Below are 25,928 nucleotides of genomic sequence, written 5' to 3'. Positions count from 1 at the left end.
AGTTTAGATTTTTATCTTAGACTTATAGTTTTAATTAGAGTTCTAGTTTAGTTTAGTTTTAGTTAATAGTTTAGAGTTTTAGCTTAGAGTCTTAGCTTAGAGTTATAGTTGGAGTTGAAGTTTACTTTAGTTATAGTTAAGAATTTAGAGTTTTTAGCTTAGAGTTTTAGCTTAGTTTTTGTTAGAGTTCTTGTTTAGTTATAGTTAAGAGTTTAGAGTTTTACCTTAGAGACATAGCTTAGAGTTTTAGTTTAGTTAAGTTTTACTCAAGAGTTTAGAGTTTTAGCTTAAAGTCTCAGCTTAGAGTTTTTGTTAGAGTTCTAGTGTAGTTTAGTTTTAGTTAAGAGTTTAGTGTTTTTAGCTTAGAGTCTTAGTTTAGAGTTTTTGTTGAAGTTCTAGTTTAGTTTAGTTTTATTTTAGAGTTTTAGCTTAGACTTAGAGTTTCAATTAGAGTTCTAGTTTGGGTTAGTTTTAGTTAAGAGTTTAGAGTTTTTAGCTTAGAGTCTTAGCTTAGTTTTACTTAGAGTTCTAGCTTAATTTAGTTTTAGTTAAGAGTTTAGAGTTTTACCATAGAGTCTTAGCTTAGAGTTTTAGTTAGAGTTAAAGTTTAGTTTAGTTACAATTAAGAATTTAGATTTTTAGCTTAGAATCATAGCTTAGAGATTTACTTAAAGTTAGAGTTTGGATAAGTTTTAGCTAAGAGTTTAGATTTTTAGCTTAGTGTTAACTTAAAGTTTTTTTTAGAGTTTTAGTTTAGTTTAGTTTTAGCTAAGAGTTTAGAGTTTTACCTTAGAGTCTTAGCTTAGAGTTTATGTTAGAGTTCTAGTTTATTTTAGTTTTAGTTAAGAGTTTAGAGTTTTTAGCTTAGAGTCTTAGCTTAGAGTTTTTATTACAGTTCTAGTTTAATTTAGTTTTAGTTAATAGTTTAGAGTTTTAGCTTAGAGTCTTAGCTTAGAGTTTTTGTTGAAGTTCTAGTTTAGTCTAGTTTTAGTTAATAGTTTAGAGTCTTAGCTTAGAGTTTTTGTTAGAGTTGAAGTTTAGTTTAGTAATAGTTAAGAGTTTGGTGTTTTACCTTAGAGACTTAGCTTAGAGTTCTAGTTTAGTTTAGATATAGTTAAGTGTTTGGAGTTTTACCTTCGAGACTTAGCTTAGAGTTTTAGTTTAGTTTTAGGGTTTTAGCTTAGAGTCTTAGCTTAGAGTTTTTGTTGAAGTTGAAGTTTAGTTTAGTTTTAGTTAAGAGTTTAGAGTTTTTAGCTTAGAGTCTTAGCTTAGAGTTTTTGTTAGAGTTCTAGTTTAGTTATAGTTAAGAGTTTGGAGTTTTAGCTTAGAGACTTAGCATAGAGTTTTATTTTATTTTATTTTTAATTAAGAGTTTAGAGTTTTAGCTTAGAGTCTCAGCTTAGAGTTTTTGTTAGAGTTATAGTATAGTTTAGTTTTAGTTAAGAGTTTAGAGTTTTTAGCTTAGAGTCTTAGCTTAGAGTTTGTGTTGAAGTTCTAGTTTAATTTAGTTTTAGTTAATAGTTTAGAGTTTTAGCTTAGAGTCTCAGCTTAGAGTTTTTGTTGAAGTTCTAGTTTAGTCTAGTTTTAGTTAATAGTTTAGAGTCTTAGCTTAGAGTTTTTGTTAGAGTTGAAGTTTTGTTTAGTAATAGTTAAGAGTTTAGAGTTTTATATTAGAGTCTTAGCTTAGAGTTTTTGTTAGATTTCTAGTTTAGTTTAGATACAGTTAAAAGTTTGGAGTTTGACGTTCGAGAATTAGCATAGAGTTCTAGTTTAGTTTACTTTTAGTTAAGGGTTTGGAGTTTTTTATCTTAGAGTCTCAGCTTAGAGTTTTTGTTATAGTTCTAGTTTAGTGTAGTTATAGTTAAGAGTTTAGTGTTTTTAGATTAGAGTCTTAGTTCAGAGTTTTTGTTGAAGTTCTAGTTTAGTTTAGTTTTAGTTTAGAGTTTAAGCTTAGACTAGGAGTTTTAATTAGAATTCTAGTTTAGTTTAGTTTTATTTAAAAGTTTATAGTTTTTTCTTAGATTCTAAGCTTAGTTTTATTTAGAGTTCTAGTTTAGTTTAGTTTTAGTTAACAGTTTAGAGTTTTACCATAGAGTCTTAGCTTAGAGTTTTAGTTAGAGTTAAAGTTTTGTTTAGTTAGAGTAAATAATTTAGATTTTATATTAGTGTCATAGCTTATATTTTTAACTAAATTTATAGCTTGGTTAAGTTTTAGTTAAGAGTTTCGAGTTTTAGCTGAGTCTTAGCTTAGAGTTTTTGTTAGAGTTCTAGTTTAGTTTAGTTTTCGTTAAGAGGTTAGAGTTTTACCTTAGATTCTTAGCTTAGAGTTTTTGTTAGAGTTCTAGTTTAGTTTAATTTTAGTTAAGAATTTGATGTTTTATCTTTGAGTTTCAGTTATAGTTCTAGTTTAGTTTAGTTTTAGTTAAGAGTTTAATGTTTTACCTTAGAGTCTTAGCTTAGAGTTCTAGTCTAGTTTAGTTTTAGTTATGAGTTTTGGGTCTTTTCCTAGAGTCTTAACTTAGAGTTTTTGCTAGAGTTATAGTTTAGTTTAGTTTTATTTAATAGTTTAGAGTTTTTAGCTTAGAGTCTTAGCTTAGATTTTTGTTGAAGTTCTAGTTTAGTTTAGTCACAGTTAAGAATTTAGAGTTTTTAGCTTAGATTCTTAGCTTAGAGTTTTTGTTAGAGTTTTAGTTTTGTTTAGTTTTAGTTAAGAGTTTAGAGTTTTATCTTAGAGTCTTAGCTTAGAGTTTTTGTTGAAGTTCTAGTTTAGTTTAATTAAGAGTTTAGAGTTCTACCTTATAATCTTAGCTTAGAGTTTTACTTAGAGTTGAAGCTTAGTTTAGTTATAGTTAAGGCTTTAGAGTTTTAGCCTTTAGTCTTAGCTTAGAATTTTAGTTAGATTTCCAGCTTAGTTTAGTTTTAGTTATAAGTTTTGATTTTTAACTTATAGTCTTAGCTTAGAGTTTTGTTTAGAGCTCTAGTTTACTTTAGTTTTATTCAATAGTTCTGAATTTTAAATTAACTTATAATAGTATATTTTTAGTTAGGATTGAAGTTTCGTTTAGTTATAGTTAAGAGTTTATAGTTTTAGCTTAGAGTCGTAGCTTAGAGTTTTAGTTAGAGTTATTGTTTAGTTTAGTTTTAGTAAAGAGTTATAGCTTAGAGGTTTAGCCTAGAATCTTAGCTTAGAGATTTAGTTAGAGTTGAAGTTTAGTCTAAACTAGCATAACCACAAAATTCCACAATATTGCATAGAAATACCAAAACCATAGGTTAGGTTAGGTTAGGTTAGGTTAGAGGTTAGGTTTCTCTACGTTTAGGTTAGGTTAGATTAGGTTAGCTTATCATGAGCGCTCATGATAAGCTAACCTAATCTAACTGGTACAAAGTTGACATGGGGGGATAGATAGCTTTTTGCACCGCGGGACCCGGGAAGCGCCGGTGAGCCCCGGGAAGCACCGGGAAGCGCCGCGGGAAGCGCCGCGAGATCAGGTTAGGTTAAGTCAGGTTAGGTAAGTTAGGTTAGGTTAGCTAAGTTAGGTTAGGTTAGCTAGTAAACATCTCTCCATGTTTAAGTTAGGTTAGGTTAGGCTAGATTAAGTTATGTTAGGTTAGGTTAAGTTAGGTTAGGTTAGGTTAGCCTACGTACGCGCGCGTACGTAGGCTAACCTAACCTAACCTAACTTAACCTAACATAACTTAATGTTAGGTTAGGTTAAGTTAGGTTAAGTTAGGTTAGCCTACGTACGCGCGCGTACGTAGGCTAACCTAACCTAACCTAACTTAGCTAACCTAACCTAACTTACCTAACCTGACTTAACCTAATCTAATCTCGCGGCGCTTCCGCGGCGCTTCCCGGGGCCCACCGGCGCTTCCCGGGTCCCGCGGTGCAAAAAGCTATCTATCCCCCCCGGTCGACTTTGTACCAGTTAGATTAGGTTAGCTTATCATGAGCGCGCCTGATTAGCTAACCTAATCTAACCTAACTTAAACTTGGAGAAACCTAACCTCTAACTTAAACGTGGAAAAATCTAACCTCTAACCCAACCTAACCTAACCTATGGTTTTGGTATTTCTATGCAATATTGCGGAATTTTATGGTTACGCTAGTTTAGACTAAACTTCAACTCTAACTAAATCTCTAAGCTAAGATTCTAGACTAAACCTCTAAGCTATAACTCTTAACTAAAACTAAACTAAACAATAACTCTAACTAAAACTCTAAGCTACGACTCTAAGCTAAAACTATAAACTCTTAACTATAACTAAACGAAACTTCAACCCTAACTAAAACTCTAATCTAAGACTTTAAGGTAAAACTTAAAACTCTTAACTAAAACTAAACTAAACTAGAACTCTAACTAAAACTCTAAGCTAAGACTTTAAGGTAAAACTCTAAACTCTTAACTAAAACTAAACTAAGCTAGAACTCTAACTAAAACTCTAAGCTAAGACTCAAAATTAAAACTCTAAACCCTTAAGTATAACTAAACTAAGCTTCAACTCTAAGTAAAACTCTAAGCTAAGACTCTAAGGTAGAACTCTAAACTCTTAACTAAACTAAACTAGAACTTCAACAAAAACTCTAAGCTAAGACTCTAAGATAAAACTCTAAACTCTTAACTAAAACTAAACAAAACTAGAACTCTAACAAAAACTCTAAACTACGACTCTAAGCTAAAAACTCTAAATTCTTAACTGTGACTAAACTAAACTAGAACTTCAACAAAAACTCTAAGCTAAGACTCTAAGCTAAAACTCTAAAACTCTTAACTAAAACTAAAATAAACTAGAAATCTAGCAAAAACTCTAAGCTAAGACTCTAAGCTAAAATCCTAAACTCTTAACTAAAACTAAACTAGACTAGAACTCTAAGCTAAGACTCTAAGGTAAAACACCAAACTCTTAACTAAAAGTAAACTAAACTAGAACTCTAACAAAAACTCCTAGCTAAGACTCTAGGGTAAAACCCTAAACTCTTAACTAAAACTAAACTAAACAAGAACTCTAACAAAAACTCTAAGCTAAGACACAGCTAAAACTGGAAACTCTTAACTAAAACTTAACCAAGCTATCACTTTAGGTAAAAATATAAGCTCTGACACTAAGGTAAAATCTAAATTTTTAACTCTAACTAAACTAAACTTTAACTCTAACTAAAACTCTAAGCTAAGACTCTATGGTAAAACTCTAAGCTAAGACTCTAAGCTAAAACTCTAAACTATTAACTAAAACTAAACGAAACTAGAACTTCAACAAAAACTCTAAGCTAAGATTCTAAGCTAAAAACTCTAAACTCTTAACTAAAACTAAAACAAACTAGAACTCTAACAAAAACTCTAAGCTAAGACTCTAAGCTAAAATCCTAAACTCTTAACTAAAACTAAACTAGACTAGAACTCTAAGCTAAGACTCTAAGGTAAAACACCAAACTCTTAACTAAAAGTAAAATAAACTAGAACTCTAACTGAAACTCAAAGCTAAAACATCAAACTCTTAACTAAAACTAAACTAAACTAGAACTCTAACAAAAACTCTAAGCTAAGACTCTAAGGTAAAACCCTAAACTCTTAACTAAAACTAAACTAAACTAGAACTCTAACAAAAACTCTAAGCTAAGACTCAGCTAAAACTCGAAACTCTTAACTAAAACTTAACCAAACTATAACTTTAAGTAAAAATCTAAGCTATGACACTAAGCTAAAACTCTAAATTCTTAACTTTAACCAAATTAAACTTTAACTCTAACTAAAACTCTAAGCTAAGACTCTATGGTAAAACTCTAAACTCTTAACTAAAACTAAACTAAACTAGAACTCTAAATAAAACTAAGCTAAAACTCTAAGCAAAAACTCTAAATTCTTAACTAGAAGTAAACTAAACTAGAACTCTAAAGTCTAAAACTAAAACTCTAAGTCTAAGCTAAAACTCTAAACTAAAACTAAACTAGACTAGAAATTCAACAAAAACTCTAAACTAAGACTCTAAGCTAAAAACACTTAACTCTTAACTATAACTACACTAAACTAGAACTCTAACAAAAACTCTAAGCTGAGACTCTAAGCTAAAAAACTCTAAACTCTTAACTAAAACTAAACTAAACTAAAACTCTATGCTAAGTCTCGAAGGTAAAACTCCAAACGATTAAATATATCTAAACTAAACTAGAACTCTAACAAAAACTCTAAGCTAAGACTCTAAGCTAAAACTCTAAACTCTTAACTATTACTAAACTAAAATTCAACTCTAACAAAAACTCTAAGCTAAAACTTTAAACTATTAACTAAAACTAGACTAAACTAGAACTTCAACAAAAACTCTAAGCTAAGACTCTAAGCTAAAACTCTAAACTATTAACTAAAACTAAATTAAACTAGAACTTCAACAAAAACTCTAAGCTAAGACTCTAAGCTAAAAACTCTAAACTCTTAACTAAAACTAAAATAAACTAGAACTCTAACATAAACTCTAAGCTAAGACTCTAAGCTAAAATTCTAAACTCTTAACTAAAACTAAACTAAACTAGAACTCTAACAAAAACTCTAAGCTAAGACTCAGCTAAAAATCTAAACTCTTAACTAAAACTTAACCAAACTATAACTTTAAGTAAAACTCTAAGCTATGACTCTAAGCTAAAACTCTAAATTATTAACTGTAACTAAACTAAACTTTAACTCTAACTAAAACTCTAAGCTAATATTCCATGTAAAAACTATAAAATCTTAACTAAAACTAAATTAAAATATAACTATAAATAAAACTAAGCTAAGACTCTATGCTAAAAACTCTAAACTCTTAAATAAAACTACACCAAACTAGAACTCTAATTGAAACTCTAAGTCTAAGCTAAAACTCTAAAATAAAACTAAACTAGAACTTCAACAAAAACTCTAAACTAAGACTCTAAGCTAAAAACACTAAACACTTAACTAAAACTAAACTAAACTAGGACTCTAACAAAAACTCTAAGCTGAGACTCTAAGCTAAAACTCTAAACTCTTAAGTAAAACTAAACTAAAATAAAACTCTAAGCTAAGTCTCTAAGCTAAAACTCTAAACTATTAAATATAAATAAACTAGAACTATAAAAAAAACTCTAAGCTAAGACGCTAAGCTAAAAACTCTAAACTATTAACTATAACTAAACTACAAACTTTAAGCTAAGTCTCGAAGCTAAAACTATAAAACTAAACTAAAACTCTAAGATAAGTCTCGAATGTAAAACTCCAAATGCTTAACTATATCTAAACTAAACTAGAACTCTAAGCTAAGTCTCTAAGGTAAAACACCAAACTCTAAACTCTTACTAAACTAAACTTCAACTCTAACAAAAACTCTAAGCTAAGACTCTAAACTATTAAATAAAACAATACTAAACTAGAACTTCAACAAAAACTCTAAGCTAAGACTCTAAGCTAAAACTCTAAACTATTAACTAAAACTAAATTAAACTAGAACTTTAACAAAAACTCTAAGCTAAGACTCTAAGCTAAAAACTCTAAACTCTTAACTAAAACTAAAATAAACTAGAACTCTAACAAAAACTCTAAGATACTACTCTAATCTAAAATCCTAAACTCTTAACTAAAACTAGACTAGAACTATAAGATAAGACTATAAGGTAAAACACCAAACTCTTAACTAAACCTAAACTAAACTATAACTCTGACTGAAACTCAAAGGTAAAACATCAAACTCTTAACTAAAATTAAACTAAACTAGAACTCTAACAAAAACTGTAAGCTAAGACTCTAGGGTAAAACTCTAAATTCTTAACTAAAACTAAACTAAACTAGAACTCTAACAAAAACTCTAAGCTAAGACTCAGCTAAAACTCGAAACTCTTAACTAAAACTTAACCAAGCTATAACTTTAAGTAAAAATCTAAGCTATGACACTAAGCTAAAACTCTAAATTCTTAACTTTAACTAAACTAAACTTTAACTCTAACTAAAACTCTAATCTAAGACTCTATGTTAAAACTCTAAACTCTTAACTAAAACTAAACTAAACTAGAACTCTAAATAAATCTAAGCTAAAACTCTAAGCTAAAACTATACACTATTAACTAAAACTAAATTAAACCAGAACTCTAATTAAAACTCTAAGTTTAAGCTAAAACTCTTAAACTAAAACTAAACTAAACTAGAACTTCAACACAAACTCTAAACTAAGACACTAAGCTAAAAACACTAAACTCTTAACTATAACTACACTAAACTAGAACTCTAACAAAAACTCTAAGCTGAGACTCTAAGCTAAAAAACTCTAAACTCTTAACTAAAACTAAACTATACTAGAACTCTAAGCTAAGTCTCGAAGGTAAAACTCCAAACGCTTAACTATATCTAAACTAAACTAGAACTATAACAAAAACTATAAGCTAAGACTCTAATCTAAAACTATAAACTATTAAATATTACTAAACTAAACTTCAAGTCTAAATAAAACTCTAAGATAAGACTATAAACTCTTAACTAAAACTAGACTAAACTATAACTTCAACAAAAACTCTAAGCTAAGACTCTAAGCTAAAAATCTAAACTATTAACTAAAACTAAATTAAACTAGAAATTAAAAAAAAAATATAATCTAAGACTCTAAGCTAAAAACTCTAAACTATTAACTAAAACTAAAATAAACTAGATCTCTAACATAAACTCTAAGCTAAGACTCTAAGGTAAAACTCTAAACTCTTAACTAAAACTAAACTAGAACTCTAACAAAAACTCTAAGCTAAGACTCAGCTAAAAATCTAAACTCTTAACTAAAACTTAACCAAACTCTAACTTTAAGTAAATCTCTAAGCTATGATTCTAAGCTAAAAATCTAAATTCTTAACTGTAACTAAACTAAACTTTAACTCTAATTAAAACTCTAAGCTAAGACTATATGTTAAAACTCTAAAATCTTAACTAAAACTAAATTAAACTATAACTCTAAATAAAAATAAGCTAATAATATATGATAAAAACTCTAAACTCTTAACTAAAACTAAACCAAACTAGAACTCTAATTGAAACTATAAGTCTAAGCTAAAACTCTAAACTAAAACTAAACTAAACTAGAACTTCAACAAAAACTCTAAACTACGACTCTAAGCTAAAAACACTAAACACTTAACTAAAACTAAACTAAACTAGAACTCTAACAAAAACTCTAAGCTGAGACTCTAAGCTAAAACTCTAAACTCTTAAGTAAAACTAAACTAAACTAAAACTCTAAGCTATGTCTCTAAGGTAAAACTCTAAACTCTTAACTATAACTAAACTAGAACTCTATCAAAAACTCTAGGCTAAGACTCTAAGCTAAAAACTCTAAACTCTTAACTAAAACTAAACTTCAACTTCAACATAAACTCTACGCTAAGACTCTAAGCTAAAACTCTAAAACTAAACTAAAACTCTAAGCTAAGTCTCGAAGGTAAAACTCCAAACGCTTAACTATATCTAAACTAAACTAGAACTCTAAGCTAAGTCTCTAAGTTAAAACACTAAACTCTTAACTATTACTAAACTAAACTTCAACTCTAACAAAAACTCTAATCTAAGACTCTAAACTATTAACTAAAACTAGACTAAACTAGAACTTCAACAAAAACTCTAAGCTAAGACTCTAAGCTAAAACTCTAAACTATTAAATAAAACTAAACTAAACTAGAACTCTAAAAAAAACTCTAAGCTAAGACTCTAAGCTAAAAACTCTAAACTCTTAACTAAAACTAAACTAAACTAGAAATCTAAAAAAAACTCTAAGCTAAGACTCTAAGGTAAAACTCTAAACTCTTAACTAAAACTAAACTAAACTAGAACTCTAACAAAAACTCTAAGCTAAGACTCAGCTAAAAATCTAAACTCTTAAATAAAACTTAACGAAACTATAACTTTAAGTAAAACTCTAAGCTATGACTCTAAGCTAAAAATCTAAATTCTTAACTGTAACTAAACTAAACTTTAACTCTAACTAAAACTTTAAGCTAAGACTCTATGGTAAAACTCTAAACTCTTAACTAAAACCAAATTAAACTAGAACTCTAAATAAAACTAAGCTAAGACTCTAAGCTAAAAACTCTAAACTCTTAACTAAAACTAAACCAAACTAGAACTCTAATTGAAACTCTAATTCTAAGCTAAAATTCTAAAATAAAACTAAACTAAACTAGAACTTCAACAAAAACTCTAAACTAAGACTCTAAGCTAAAAACACTAAACACTTAACTAAAACTAAAATAAACTAAACTAGAACTCTAACAAAAACTCTAAGCTGAGACTTTAAGCTAAAACTCTAAACTCTTAAGTAAAACTAAACTAAACTAAAACTCTAAGCTATGTCTCTAAGGTAAAACTCTAAACTCTTAACTATAACTAAACTAGAACTCTATCAAAAACTCTAGGCTAAGACTCTAAGCTAAAAACTCTAAACTCTTAACTAAAACTAAACTAAACTTCAACTTCAACATAAACTCTACGCTATGACTCTAAGCTAAAAACTCTAAACTCTTAACTAAAACTAAAATAAACTAGAACTCTAATTAAAACTCTAAGTCTAAGCCAAAACTCTAAACTAAACTAGAACTTCAACAAAAAACTCTAAACTAAGACTCTAAGCTAAAAACTCTAAACTCTTAACTGTTACTAAACTAAACTAGAACTCTAACACAAACTATAAGCTAAGACTCTAAGCTAAAAAACGAAACTATTAACTAGAAGTAAACTAAACCACAACTCTAAGCTAAGACTCTAAGATAAAAACTCTAGACTCTTAACTGTAACTAAACTAAACTTCAGCTCTACCTAGAACTCGAAGCTAGGACTCTATGGTAAAACTCTAAACTCTTAACTAAAACTAAACTAAAACTCTAAATAAAACTCTAAGCTAAGAATCTAAGCTAAAACTCTAAACTCTTAACTAAAACTAAACTAAACTAGAACTCTAACAAAAACTCTAAGATAAGACTCTAAGCTAAAAATCTAAACTCTTAACTAAAACTAAACTAAACTAGAACTCTAACTATAACTCTAAGCTAAGACTCTAAAATAAAAAAACTCTAAACTCTTAACTAAAATTAAACTAAACTAGAACTCTAACAAAAACTCTAAGTCTAAAACTCTAAACTCTTAACTATTACTAAACTAAACTAGAACTCTAACAAAAACTCTAAGCTAAGACTCTAAACTAAAAAAACTCTAAACTCTTAACTGTAACTAAACTAAACTAGAACTTTAAAAAAAACTCTAAACTAAGACTCTAAGCTAAAAACACTAAACTCTTAACTAAAACTAAACTAGGACTCTAACATAAACTCTGAGCTGAGACTATAAGCTAAAACTCTAAACTCTTAAGTAAAACTAAACTAAAACTCTAAGCTAAGTCTCTAAGGTAAAACTCCAAACTCTTAACTATAACTAAAATAAACTAGAACTCTTAACAAAAACTCTAAGCTAAGACTATAAGCTAAAACTCTAAAATCTTAACTAAAACTAAAACAAACTAGAACTCTAACAACAAATCTAAGCTAAGAATCTAAGCTAATATTCTACTATTAAGTAAAACTAAACTAAACCAGAACTCTAACTAAAACTATAATTGTAAGCTAAAACTCTTAACTAAACAATAACTACAAAAAAAAAATTTAAACTAATACTCTAAGATAAAACCTATAAATTCTTAACTAAAACTAAACTAAGCTAGAACTCTAACAAAAACTCTAAGATAAGACTCTAAGCTAAAGCTCTAAACTCTTAACTAAAACTAAACTAAACTAAAACTCTAAGCTAAGTCTCTAAGGTAAAACACCAAACTCTTAACTGTAACTAAACTAAACTTCAACTCTAACTAAAACTCTAAGATAAGACTCTAAGGTAAAAATATAAACTCTTAACTAAAACTAAACTAAACTAGAACTCTAACAAAAACTCTAAGATAAGACTCTAAGCTAAATCTCGAAACTCTTAACTAAAACTTAACGAAACTACAACTTTAAGTAAAATTCTAAGCTAAGACTCTAAGCTAAAACTCTAAATTCTTAACTGTAACTAAACTAAACTAAACTAGAACTCTAAATAAAACTCTAAGCTAAGAATCTAATCTAAAAACTCTAAAATATTAACTAAAACTAAACTAAACTATAAATCTAACAAAAACTCTAAGCTAAGACTCTAAGCTAAAAACAATAAACTTTTAACTAAAACTAAACCAAACTAAAACTCAAAGCTAAAAGGATGGGTACTTCAATTTGTAAAATGGGTTTATGACGGTCACTATGAAAGGAACTTGCTCTGAAATGCCCTTTGAAAAGAACATAACATAACATAACATAACATAACATAGCATGGCATAGCATAACATAGCATAACATAACTTAACATAATATAACATAACATAACATAACCTAGTCTAACCTAACATTACATAACATAACATAACTTAACATAACATAACATAGCATAACATAACCTTACATTTAAAATTACTAGGAAACCGGGGGACCTTTGAGGGCCGGGGGCTTCCTTCGGGGTTGGGGTAGGAGGATCGGAGCCCTTTGGGTCGGTGTATGGGGATCGGGGCCCTTTGGGGTTGGGGTAGGGGACCTCACAACACTGTTTAAATAGAACTTGTGTAGTTTAACGACCACACTCAAAACCTCTTCTAAAACATCTTTTAAAATCATCTTTTAAAATGTCTCTATCTGTTTCGCCGAAATAATTTCCTAAAATGTCTAAAACGGTTTCGCCCAAATAACCCCTAATTGTAGCCTCAGCGTATTCCTTTTGTTTTGGCATCTCTGCGCTGTCACATTTGAAATTACTAAGAAACCTGATTCCCGTGTTAATCTATTCATCGCTAAGATTATACCATCCGCTCCGAAACATTTCTCTTGGTAGAACTCCAAAGACATCAATATAGACATTCGCTCGGAAACAATTCTCTTTGGAAACAACAAATTAATTCCCCTTTTGTGAATTAATAATTCTCCTTAGAAACAACAGTTAATTCCCCTTTCGTGACAAATCAATCAATCATGACATCATCTGTCAGGTATTAATAAACATTCACCCGGAAACAATTCTCTTCGAAAATACATCAAAGACATTAATTAACTTGACGTCATCTGTCTGACATTAATTAACTTCCCAGGAAACAATTCCAGGATCATAACATTCCCCCCTATCGGGCCATTGGCCAAAAACAACAACACCCTTGGAGAAAGAGGTCATTGACCGATTACGCAATTATTCTCCCTAATGACTCTATGCCCATATTTGGTGCCCCGTCACGACTTCCTGAGGCATCTCTACTCATAAATTCAAAAACGTAACAAAAATGTAACGTTTTTAGGACCGTAACGTAAAACGTACCGTTTTATTTATAACGTAAGTAGTGATGTAGTAATATAAGGAAGCGGGCCCATAGGGAATCCATACAAGCGGGCCCATAGGGAATCCATACACGCGGGCCCATAGGGAATCCATACAAGCGGGCCCATAGGGAATCCATAAAATCGGGCCCATAGGGAATCCTTACAAGCAGGCCCATAGGGAATCCATACAAGCGGGCCCATAGGGAATCCATACAAGCGGGCCCATAGGTAATCCATACAAGCTGGCCCTAGTATTATATCAATTAAAGAGAGCGGTCAGGTGGGACATTACTGTGTCAATGAAAGAGAACGGGCAGTATCCCCTTATTGTGTCAATCAAAGAGAGCGGACAGTACCCCCTTATTGTGTCAATTAAAGAGAGCGGACAGTACCCCCTTATTGTGTCAATTAAAGAGAGCGAGCAGGTGGGACATTACTGTATCAATGAAGGGAAGGGGGCAGGTGGGACATTACTGTGTCAATCTAAGGAAGCGGGGGTGGTAGGAGATTACTGTGTCATTTAAAAAGACGGGGGTGGTAGGAAATTACTGTATCAATGAAAGGGAGCGGGCAGATAGGACATTACTGTATCAATTAAAGAGATGGGGGTGGTAGGAAATTACTGTGTCAATAAAAGAGACATGACAGGTAAAAAAAATCCATATTATCTTTTATACATTTATCATAAAAAAATCACCACGCCTAAAAAGTCATATCTTTGGTTGTTTTTTTATGTTGTAAATATAATCAACATACCATGAAATTTCGTGCTGTTCACAGTCCAATGATTTCATGTTTCTGATAAAGTCATGGCTGTTTTCATACATCGATGGTTGTTTTCCTGGTTTGGTTAAACGAACTTGATGGTTACGAAATTCTAGGCAATTTGTTAGGCGTGTTTTTTTATGTTTCACCTTGAACACGGGTATAAAACTCTGATGATGAGTTATTTTCTCAGTTCAAAAAACAATCCTTAGAAATCCTTGGAAATCAAGTAGTAAGGTGATTATGAGTATGAACTATCAAGGACTGTAAGCACCATTGACCCTAAACACCAAGGACCTCGGCCTCAGAAGCCCCCCATACCCTCAACTTCCAAGGGGCCCCTCCCCCCCCCCACTTTTTGGCCCCCTCCCCAACTTTTGTTTGACATTTTTTTCAACTTTTTTTACAGGTGTTAGAATTAGATTAAACATACTTAAAACATAAGAAAATCACATTTAATATTTTCCAAACTCAAAATGAGGATCATATAGAAATGTTAGTCGTGACTTTTACTATTAAAAAAAATAATGTTTGTAGTGACCATTTTTTTTCAACTTTTTTTTACAGGTGTTAGAATGACATGAAACATACTTAAAACATAAAAAAATCACATTTAATATTTTCCAATATCAAAATGAAAATTATATAGAAATGTTAGTCGTGACTTTAACTATTAGAAAAATAATGTTTGTAGTGACCATTTTTTCAACTTTTTTTACATGTTTAAAAATCAGCACAACAAGTTCCATCTACAAATTGGTTTCACGAGGAAAAAAATAAAAAAATCAATGTACACAATTCACGAAGAAAAAATCAACAACATGCAATAAGTTTCATGAATAAAAAAAATTAAAATGTAATACGTTTCATGAACAAAACCAGTTTCATTTGAGTAAAAATCAATGAATAAGTTTCACAAAGATAAAAACCAGCATGCAACAAGTTCCATGAACAACAATCAGCACGCAACAAGTTCCTTGAACAAAATCAGTTTTACGAAAAGAAAAACCAGTGTACAAGTTTCGCGAAGAGAAAAAAACAACATGCCACAAGTTTCACGAACAAAAAAATCAGCACGCAACACGTTCCAGAATCAGAAAAATATGCATGCAGTATGTTCCATGGACAAAATTAGTTTTAGGAGGAAAAAAAAATCAATGTACAAGTTTCACGAAGGGAAAATATCAACATGCAACAAGTTTCACAAATAAAAAACTGCATGCAACAAGTTCCACGAACTAAAAAAAACAATCAGCATGCAACAAGTTCTAATAACATGGACGCTCCGAAAAGCGGATGAAGATTTGCTAGATGTTTTCCAGAGAAATTGCTTAAGGATTGTTCTGGGTACCCGGCTGACTGACCGTATTTCAAACAATAGGCAATACGAAAAATGTGGTTCAATATTGCTTTCTAGGTCTATAATGAAAGAAAGGTTGAGGTGGTTAGGGCATGTTGTGCGGATGAAGGATGACAGATTGCCGAAGATTGCTCTTATCGGCCAATCATCTAGGGCTAAACGGAAAGCAGGTCGTCCCCGTCGGGTGTGGGAGGACGTCATAAAGAAAGATTTAAAGGAAATGGGAACTTCGTAGGCGGGTTTAAAAAGGGAGGCTTTGAATAGATTGGGGTGGAGGAGGGGCGTGCGTAGCTGTGTTGGCCTCAGGCGTCTTGGTGCTGCGATGAGTTGTTAGTAGTAGTAGTAGTAGTAGTAGTCTCATGAGGTGAAAAATCAATGTACAAGTTTCGCAAAGAGAAAAAAAACACGCTCCAACAAATTTCACAAACCAAAAAATCATCCCTCAACAAGTTCCACGAACATAAATAAGCATGCAACAAGTTCCATGAACAAAACCAGTTTTCTCAATGAGGAAAATCATTGTAGATGTTTTGAAAAAAACATCAATCATTGAAAAAAACAAGTTTCAAGAAGAAAAAACCATCATGCAACAAGTTCAATTAATAACAATCAGCACGTAACAAGTTCGTTGAACAAAATCAGCTTCACGAGGAAGATAAAAATCATTATACGAGTTTCGTGAAGAGAAACAAAATCAACATACAACAAGTTTCACGAACAAAAAAAACAGTCAGCACACAAAAATCCACTATTAAAAAAATATGCATGCGGTATGTTCCATGAACAAAATTGGTATCAGGAGGAGAAGAAAATCAGTGTACATGTTTCACGAAGAGAAAAAATCAACCTGCAACAAGTTTCACGAATAAAAAAAAATCAAGCAATAATTTCCACGAAAAAAAACCAATCAGCATGCAACAACTTCCATTAACAAAATAAGTTTCACGAAGGGAAAAATCAATGTACAAGTTTCGAGAAGAGAATGAATAAAATCATAGTGCAACACGTTTCACGAACAAAAGATCATCACTCAACAAGTTCCACGAACATAAATCAGTGTGCAACAAGTTCCATGAACAAAACCAGTTTTCTCAATGAGGAAAATAATTGTAGAAGTTTCAGGAAGAGAAAAATCAACATTTAACATGGATGACGAACAAAGAAATATGCATGCAATAAGTTTCATGAACAAAATTAGTTTCACTAGGTAGAAAAAAAAATCAATGTACTTGGTTCACGAAGAGAAAAAATGAACATGCAAGAAGTTTCAGGAATAAAAAATCAACACGCAACAAGTTCCACTAACAAAATCAGATTAACGGGGACAAAAATCATTTTTTAAGTTTCGCGAAGAGAAAAAATCAGCATGCAACAAGTTTCACGAAGAAGAATCAGCACTCAACAAGTTCCAGAAAGATAAATCGGCACGGGAAAGTTCCATGAACAAAATCGGCTTCATGAGAAGAAAAAAATCAATGTGCAAGTTTCACGAAGAGAAAAATCAACATGCAACAAGTTTCATGAACAAAAAACCATCATGCAACAAGTTCCATGAACTACAATCAGCACGCAACAAGTTCCTTGAACAAAATCAGTTTCAGGAGGAGAAAAATCAGTGTACAGGTTTCGTGAAGAGAAGAAAAAGCAATATGCAACAAGTTTCACGAACAAAAAAAAAATCAGCACACAACAAGTTCCAGAGTCAGAAAAATAAGCATGCAGTATGTTACATGGACAAAATTAGTTTTAGGAGGAGAAAAAGATCAATGCACATGTTTCACAAAGAGAAAAAATCAACATGCAACAAGTTTCACGAATAAAAAACGGCATACAAGTTCCACGAACTAAAAAAAACAATCAGCACGTAACAAGTTCCATTAACAAAATCAGTTTCACGAAGTGAAGAATCAATGTACAAGTTTCGCGAAGAGAAAAAAAAAATGATGCAACAAGTTTCACAAATAAACAAAAATCACTTGGCGTGACGTGCCACGCCAAGGGAACCTAATTGAACCTAACTTGAATGCAGTTATTTGAAAAAAAGGGTGGTATTGTAGGTTGGTTGCAGGTACCCCGTTGCACGCTCTATTTATTTTTGTTCGTGAAACTTGTTGCATTTTGATTTACTTGTGGATTACTAAAGTTTTTTTCGTGAAACTTGTTGCATGTTGTTTTTTCTCTTCGTGAAGATTGTACATTGATTTTTTCCTCGTGAAAGTGATTTTGATTTTGGAACATATTGAGTGCTGATTTTTGTTTCTGGAACTTGCTGCCTGCTGAATTTTTTTCTCGTAACTTGCTTCATGTTGTTTTTTCTCTTCGTGGAATTTTTACATTGATTTTTTTGCTCCTCGTGAAGTCGATTTTGTTTATGGATCTTGTTTTGTGCTGATTTATGTTCATGGAAAAAATCATATTGATTTTTTTCTGGTTTTGTTCATGGAACTTGTTGCATGCTGATTTATGTTCGTGGAAGTTGTTGAGTGATGATTTTTTTTGTTTGTGAAAATTGTTGCAGTCTGATTTTCTTTTCTCTTCGTAAAACATGTACATTGATTTTTTTTCTCCTCCTAAAACTAATTTTGTCCATGGAACATACTGCATGCATATTTTTCTGATTCTGGAACTTTTTGCGTGCTGATTTTTTTTGTTCATGAAACTTGTTGCATGTTGCTTTTTTCTCTTCTTGAAACTTGTACACTGATTTTTCTCCTGGTGAAACTGATTTTGTTCAAGGAACTTGTTGCGTGCTGATTGTTGTTCATGGGACTTGTTGCATGATGCTTTTTGTTCTTGAAACTTGTTGCATGTTGATTTTTCTCTTCGTGAAACTTGCACATTAATTTTTTTTCTTCTCTTGAAGCCAATTTTGTTCGTGGAACTTGCCCGTACTGATTTATGTTTGTGGAACATGTTAATTGCTGATTTATCTTCGTGAAACTTGTTGCATGCTGATTTTGTAACTTGTTGCATGCTGATTTATGTTCGTGGAATTTGTTGAGTAATCTTTTTTGTTTGTTTGTGAAACTTGTTGCATCCTGTTTTTTTTCTCTTTGCGAAACTTGTACATTGATTTTTCATCTCGTGAAACTGGTTTTTGTTAATGGAACATGTTGCGTGCTGATTTTTTTTTTAGTTCGTGGAACTTGTTGCATGCTGTTTTTTATTCGTGAAACTTGTTGCATGTTGATTTTTTCTCTTCGTGAAACATGTACATTGATTTTTTTTTCTCCTCCCAGTCTTCATTTTCAGTCTTCATTTAATAGTTGCATATTAAGAAACTTGTTCAGTCTTCATTTAGCCTTGAATGTGATAACACCTTATTTGGATTTTATCAACTTGAAACTCGGTAGGATTCTAAATTAATTCAGTGACCGGAGTTAATTGTTTGACCATTCTTTCATAATATTTTATACGGATTAAAAATGTTGTAATCTACTGACCTAGTTTATGGACATTTATTTACGCTTTACAAAAATAGATTTGTGCTGATTTCAATTTTGCGTAACCATAATTGACAAGCAGAAGAGGGGCAGCAAACCCGTGACAAGTGCCGTTGTACCTGCCGGGAGAGTCTCCCTTAAACTGCGGGGATAAGGTAACAGAGGCTGACGCTTCCCTTGTCTTTTGGGGTGATAGCTGGATCAATAATGACGGAAATTACCGTGGTTTTAAGTTCGGTTTGAACTTTATACAGAGACATGTGGAAAAGAAAACGAATAAGGAGATTGTTATCAGGCAGTCAAAGTTTTTCTCAAAGGAAGCTCTGAAAGAGGCTATTGGTATATGTAAAACAGTACTCGACAAAGACATTAATCAGAGTCGTAGGGGCTCTCACCCGGCTTCTGCCTTTTCTGGCGATATTTATGAGGTTATATCAGAAAGGTTCGCAAATGAAGTTCCGACCCCTCGTTTTGCCAACCCTGTAAAGCGATGCTAAGTGTTCTTGTAGAGAAGCACGAAACTTCTGCAGTCCCTAGCTCAGAGAACCCACCACCAATGTGGCCATCTCTGCCCCGAACAGAAAGGATTATCCCAGTTGTTTTGTCGAATCTGCCCGCGAGCTTGAGTGCTAATCCTACCAAGCAAAAGGGGTTTTACAGAAAAATCGGACCCGCTGATAAAATAGACAAAATCGAACACTGAAGAGACAGGCTGTTTGTACACACGAAAGACGAAGCATCCGCAAGTGTTGTTGCCTCTGGGGCCCAAGGCGAGCAAAATATCCATAGCAAGGTACTGCGCTGAGAATACCTCGGGATCATTTACGTTGACAAAGATTACGACGGTTCAAATATTCCCAACCTAATTAGCGGTGTTTCCCAGGCCAAGCGCTTTGGAAACTCCTCAGTTGTCCAGCTCACGTTCGCTACTAAGATTGACTTCGATCAGGCTCTCAAATTGGGAATCAAAGTGGAATACACCATGTTTTCTGTGTCAAAGCCCCTTGCAAAGCCACTGCAGTGCTATAAATGTCAAGGTTTTGATCATCGTGCAAACCAATGTCAGAAGGACACTAAATGTAGAAAGTGTGCCGGTGATCAGAGCTACTCCGAGTGCACCTCAGATGTGCGCAAGTGTGCCAACTGCGGATCCAACCATGCAAGTAACAGCTTTCGGTGCCCGAACCTAAAAAATGCAGCTCGTGGTACAATTCCAGACCAAGCTGCGCTGAAGAACTTAAATCGTAAACCGGCTCGATAAATGGCGAAGTACGTGTGTTCTGTCAAAACATAAACGGTGCTAGAGAAAAATTAGACATACTTCAAATAGTGTATGGTGCTTTCGATATAATCTGTGTTAATGAGCATCTGCTTAATGAAAATAATAGCACAAGACTGATTACTTCTTCTGATCATCAGTATTTTATCTACGGAGCTATAAATACTGGGGGTCGACCCTTGGGGGGCTTAATGATAGCTGTTAGAAAAAAGTATAGTTGTAATCTGTTTGAGTCTAATGATGTATGTCTTGCGGTAGAATTTAGTGGTTTATTGCTGTTTGTGTTTATATGCCTACAAACTACAGAAATGACCGATCGAGTCAGAAGTTTGCGTCTGCCTGCTCGTAATTGTCGAAACTACTTAAAAGAATAGCTCTTACCCGTAAATCTTGTGTTATTATGGGTGATTTTAATATGGACATTAATGATAATACCATTGGTCGCTCACAAATGTTAAATGCTACATTGCCGCAAAATTTCTGTTGTCTACAGGAAAATAGATCGTTTACCTATGTACATAACAGTGGTAGCACTTCTGATCTCGATTTCGTGTTTACTGATATGGGGGATCTCCAGCAGCAGATAGTTAATGTTTCTGACGAATGTCTTTTAAGTGACTATTCACATCTTGAGTTTCATTTACCACTCAGTTCTTTTCAGACATATGCTCTCTCTAGACCCAAGTGGTTCACTAAACAGAACTGGAGTCGTATTGATATATTTACTTACCAGATGCTACTTGATTCGTACTTAGATAAGATAAGGGTTCCATTTCATTTGCTGTCGCGGGTAAAATAATATAGTTTAATAGCCAAATTTTCATTATATTTTCGCTGATTAGTGACAGTCTGTGCAGAAGAGAGCGGGAAAAAACACAAGAGCCGTATCGGTACCGTCCGGATATTGATCCTTAAACTGCTGGGGAAAGACGATTTGGGTACCCGCACTTCCCACAGGTTTTTTTTAGCTGTATCTCGTCAGCATTCTTTCTGTGTAGTTCATATATAATGTTATTGCTGTAACGTGAGCAAGATGTTAGTGGAATATGCATATTTGCCTGTTCTGAATTTTCTCCAATCAAATTTTCGCGAAGAAGTCGATGACGTGACGATAATTAATCACGCACTGGAATTTTTTGATGATAAAGTCATTAAAGATGCCAAAGCGGAGATTTGGGGAATAGCAGATCCGAATAAATCTGTTCCAAAGCGGCAGGGTGATCTAGCCTCGCAGAGAAATTTGAGATATTTTGAACTTATTGCGTCAATGTGAATCTGATAATACCCTGCTGCCAACTTTTGTCATTGTCTCACCTACTGAAGTGCCGGTTATCCCCACAGTATCTTACTCCAGGTTAGTCAGCAAGATTAGCTCCCTAGACCGAGCCCTTAAACAGATAAACGAAAAAGTGGCATCTTATGATTTGAATTTTCCTTCCTTGCCCAGTGCCTCGTTTAAGCCAATTGTAAACAAATCCACTACTACTGTAGTAATCTCTGGAATTTCTCCCGAGCTGAAAAATCCTGTGAAACGTCGCGATGCCATTGACCAAATCAAGGGACACCAAGCCATTCATTCTATCAAGCCGTCGGGCAATAAACTTTTAGTGCAGATTGACCCAGTTGCTGCAAAGGACTTTTGTGATGCGGTACCTAATTTTCCGAAGTGCGATGCAAAACTTCAAGATCGGAAACCCGTTGGAATAGTTAAAGGCATACCGCTAGCTTATGACGTCATTTTTTTCGAGGGGCGTGAAGGAGTTGTAGACGCTAAGCGCATCGGGCAGTCCTTGACTGTTAAGATATTCTTCTACGATGCTGTTGGACTTACAAATGCACTTCGTCTCGGACTTAAGGTAGAATATGAAATTTTCCGAGTATTTGAGTGCCTCCATCCTCCCCGTTGCTGTTATAAGTGTCAATCACCTGATCATATGAAGGTCAATTGCACCAGCCCTCCCCGCTGTTCCTGCTGCAGCGGTATGCATTTATCAACAAAAGTTGCACCATGTTTGGCCGAACCGAAGTGTGCGCTATGTGGTGAAGGCCATGTTGCATTCAGTCTAAAGTGCCACGTAATCCGCAGTGCCATAGCTAAGCGTGCCTCGAACAAGAAATGACTGGAACAGTAACGTTTTCTGTGTGTTATTTTAACATAAATGGCACCAAAGACAAAGATTATTCAATAAATCAGAAAATGATCGATTTTGACATCGTGTTGCTACAGGAACATCTTTTGCCGGCTGTAAGTGTCAGCTCTCTAAATAGAAGTGATGAACATGTAGTTTATACAACCAGTGCCAGACGGACGAGGGGCAGACCTTCCGGAGGGCTTGCATGTATTGTGAGGAATAGACTTTCGTGCTTCTCTCCCCAGTACATACACTCTTGCGATAATTTTATTGCCCTTCGAATTGCAGATCTAGTGATTATCAATACTTACCTACCTCATGATAAGAAAAAACAGTTTAGTCACTTAATAAATTCACAAAAATTGTGTCTTCTCTGAAGAATTTCCTTCGGAATATTGAAAGTCATTGCTATCAGTGGATAATAGTGCGATACCTAACTTGTAACATATATAGAGAGTTAACTCGGTCTGATCTTGTGCTTCAGTCGTTGCCGGATGGATATCAGATAGTAGCCAAGAGTGCTGATTTTCCATATATTCATGATAGTGGATATGTGTCTGATATAGACCACTGTGTTTGCTCGGCTGGTGTGATATGCTCGAGTGTCGAGGTTCATGATGAAGAAAGAGATTATGATCACCTCCCCCTCTCTTTTACCGTCTCTGTTTCGCATTCTTCTGGCCTATCTTCTGTTCGGGGCACGAAATGGTATGATAAGCGTGAATGGAATAAAGCTAACTGGACATTATATATCTGTACTTTGGCAACTCTGCTCTCATCTGTGACAGTTCCTTACCATTTACTTTGTACCAGTGTCCTCTCGCCTAATGCTCGATCACAACTTAATTCTTACTATTCTCAGATTGTCGCCTGCCTTAAACAAGCCGAGGCCATAGCTGTCCCTGTTTCACGTATTCGTTCGAAAACTAGAAGTTCTTTATCTAAAGAGGACCCTCAGTTAAAAATTGTGAAAAATCGGGCAAAAATGTGGCTTCGGATATGGAATGCGTGTGGCCGCCTCACTTCGGGTCATGTATTTAATATTAAAAAAAAAACAAATCTGAATTCAAATCTTACTTGCGAAGCGTCCGATATAAGGGTAAGGAATTTCCGAAAAGTCCTCGGCAATGGAGTGAAGTGTTTAATTCTAGTAAGCTAAACCCGACTGTTTCGTCCAGTTTAATTCCTGATGATTCATGGGTTAGTCATTACTCGACAATTTTCAGTACAGTAAATTATGCAGTCTACTCCAGGTTTTGTAGATTGCTTGATTCAGTTATTCCGCGTAGACTACGCCAGAAAGATATTACCCCTATTAGTGCTGAGTCTGTTGTGAAAAGCATTAAAAAACTAAAATCTAAGTCGGTTGATTTGGACGGAATTTGTGTTGAACATTTAAGAATCGATTCTCCCGAGTTGATTAGTCATCTGCAACTACTTTTTCAGATGTGTGTTAGTAGCTCACTAGTGCCTTATTCTTTCCTGTGTGGTACTGTTACCTCTGTTCTGAAGCGAGGGAAGGATCCGCTTAATTGTGGATCCTACCGCCCTATCACTGTAGCGTGTAATTTAAGCAAACTATTTGAATATGTACTGCTCCCATTTATTCAAGATAAGGTGGATTATGACACAAATCAGTTCAGTTTTAAGTCGCGTATAGGATGCCAGCATGCCCAACGTATACTTGCAACAGTGTTACAATAAGTACATCGTTTAAAAATGGAAGTTCATTTTTGTGTGTAGACCTATCTAAAGCTTTCGATACTGTTTGTCACTCTCAGGCATGGTTTTCTCTGGAACATTTGGGTGTGAATAGTTTAATTATTTGTGTACTTCGGTTTTGGTACCAGAATTCATTTATTCAGTTGAGGCAAGGTTCCCGGGCCTTTGGCAAAATCCCAGTTAGATCTGGGATCCGTCAGGGTAGTGTGCTTTCACCTCATATTTTTAAAGCTTGTTTATTGAGTGTTCTTAATATGATACCGCTTTCTTATTCTTCAGGGTTGTCAAACGTCTCCTATATTGCATATGTGGATGATCTTCTGCTTGTTAGCAGGTCAAAGTTTACATTAATGAAGTCTGTGCTACTTGTATCGCGGCTGTATGGGGAAATCGGATTAAGCCTCAACACTGATAAATGCGAATATTTAGTGTTTAATTAAAAATCTTCAGCAACGCCGCTTGATTGCGGCGCATTTTCTGTAAAAAGTGTTGGATCTTTCCGATGGCTTGGGATCAATATTTGCAAATCACTTACTTTATTTCGTTTCCGGGCATTGAGTGATATTAAAGATAAGCTGAAACTGGGGTATGCCAAAATTGTCCCCAACAGGGGAAGATATAACAAAAAAGCATCGGCTCAATTGTCCTTGAGTTTTTGTGACCATGCAGTTTGTTCCCAGCTGGCCTTCACATCCTGTTTCGGCCAGGGGGTATTAGCGATATTAGAATTATGTATTTTAGATATTGCAAGTTTTTATTGTATCTACCTCGCAGATACAGTAATAGAAAGATGATGCGGATTTTCGGCGCTGCGGATATTGTAAATTGTTTTGTCAGACACAGTAGCCGTCTTTAAGATAAAATTTTTGATAATTTGGGTTTTAACCACCCAATTTGCCGGGTTGCCACAGCCCATTTTTTTTAATTTTTTTTTATTTTTTTGTTTTTAAATGTTTCTTTTTTTTTTTTTTTTGTTTTTTGTTTGTTTTTTTTTTTATTATTTTTTTCTCTTTTCTTGTTTTACTCCACTTCATTTTCTGTATAGTGGGTAAAAAATAAATTATTATTATTATTAAAATCTGACCGGCTTCTCGATTTGAATTGTTATTTGCTTGAATTGGTGCATAGTATGAAAATGGCTGCATCCGTTGCAGTTCCGTCGGAAAAAATAAAGCTGAATACCCTTAAGAGAGGCTGGTCAGATTTTCCTGGTTTGAAGGTTGAAAAGTCTCGCCATGTGTTTTGGAGACAAATTTGGGTTGATTGTGAAAGACCACATTCAGGATGGGTTTTTAAAATTATGAAGTCGAGTAAACACCAATATCAAAAGAAGGTGAAATCTTGGAAAAGAAGTCGGGTTAAGGAGCTATCGCGGAAAATAAAAAATAATCCTCGTCAGCTATTGCGAGAAGTGTCTAAACTTATCCGTTCTTCTTCATCGCCCCTTGATACCTTTGAAAAAAATAGATGGTTTGAACATTTTTCTTCAATGTTTGCGGCAGATCCTCCATTATTAGAAAGTAATTTCCGGGACATTCTGATGCAGCATTTTGATCGACTAAACCAATACAGTAACTGACTTACTATTACCCCGTCGTGTGTTGAATCTTTTGTTCGTCCTGTTCCTTTAGGGAAATCGCCTGGGGCAGATGATATTCATTCGGAACATCTGAGGTATGGTACCCCTAAACTGTTTAGCCACATAGCTTTATTGTTCCAAGCAATAGTATCGCAACAGTCTTTCCCACAAGGTTTGTGTCAGGGGTTGTTACCTGTATAAATAAGAAGGGGAAAGACCCTAAAGATTGTTCTTCGTACAGGCCCATCACTGTTTGTTCAGTTCTAGCAAAGCTACTGCAGAAGATAC

General features: G+C 33.5%; 1 protein-coding gene across 1 annotated transcript in view; it reads left to right on the top strand.

The window, feature by feature from the left end:
* Positions 1–25,928, top strand: part of Oseg4 (intraflagellar transport protein Oseg4) — a 182,665-nt gene that overhangs the window by 30,581 nt on the left and 126,156 nt on the right. The window lies entirely within an intron of this gene.

The sequence above is a fragment of the Artemia sp. Qi Xiang Cuo genome, chromosome 5, assembly GCF_049724085.1.
Source record: "Artemia sp. Qi Xiang Cuo chromosome 5, ASM4972408v1, whole genome shotgun sequence".
NCBI classification, from domain to species: Eukaryota; Metazoa; Arthropoda; class Branchiopoda; order Anostraca; family Artemiidae; genus Artemia; species Artemia sp. Qi Xiang Cuo.
The sequence above is the reverse complement of the archived record's forward strand: the minus strand, read 5'-3'. Positions and strand labels throughout refer to the sequence as shown.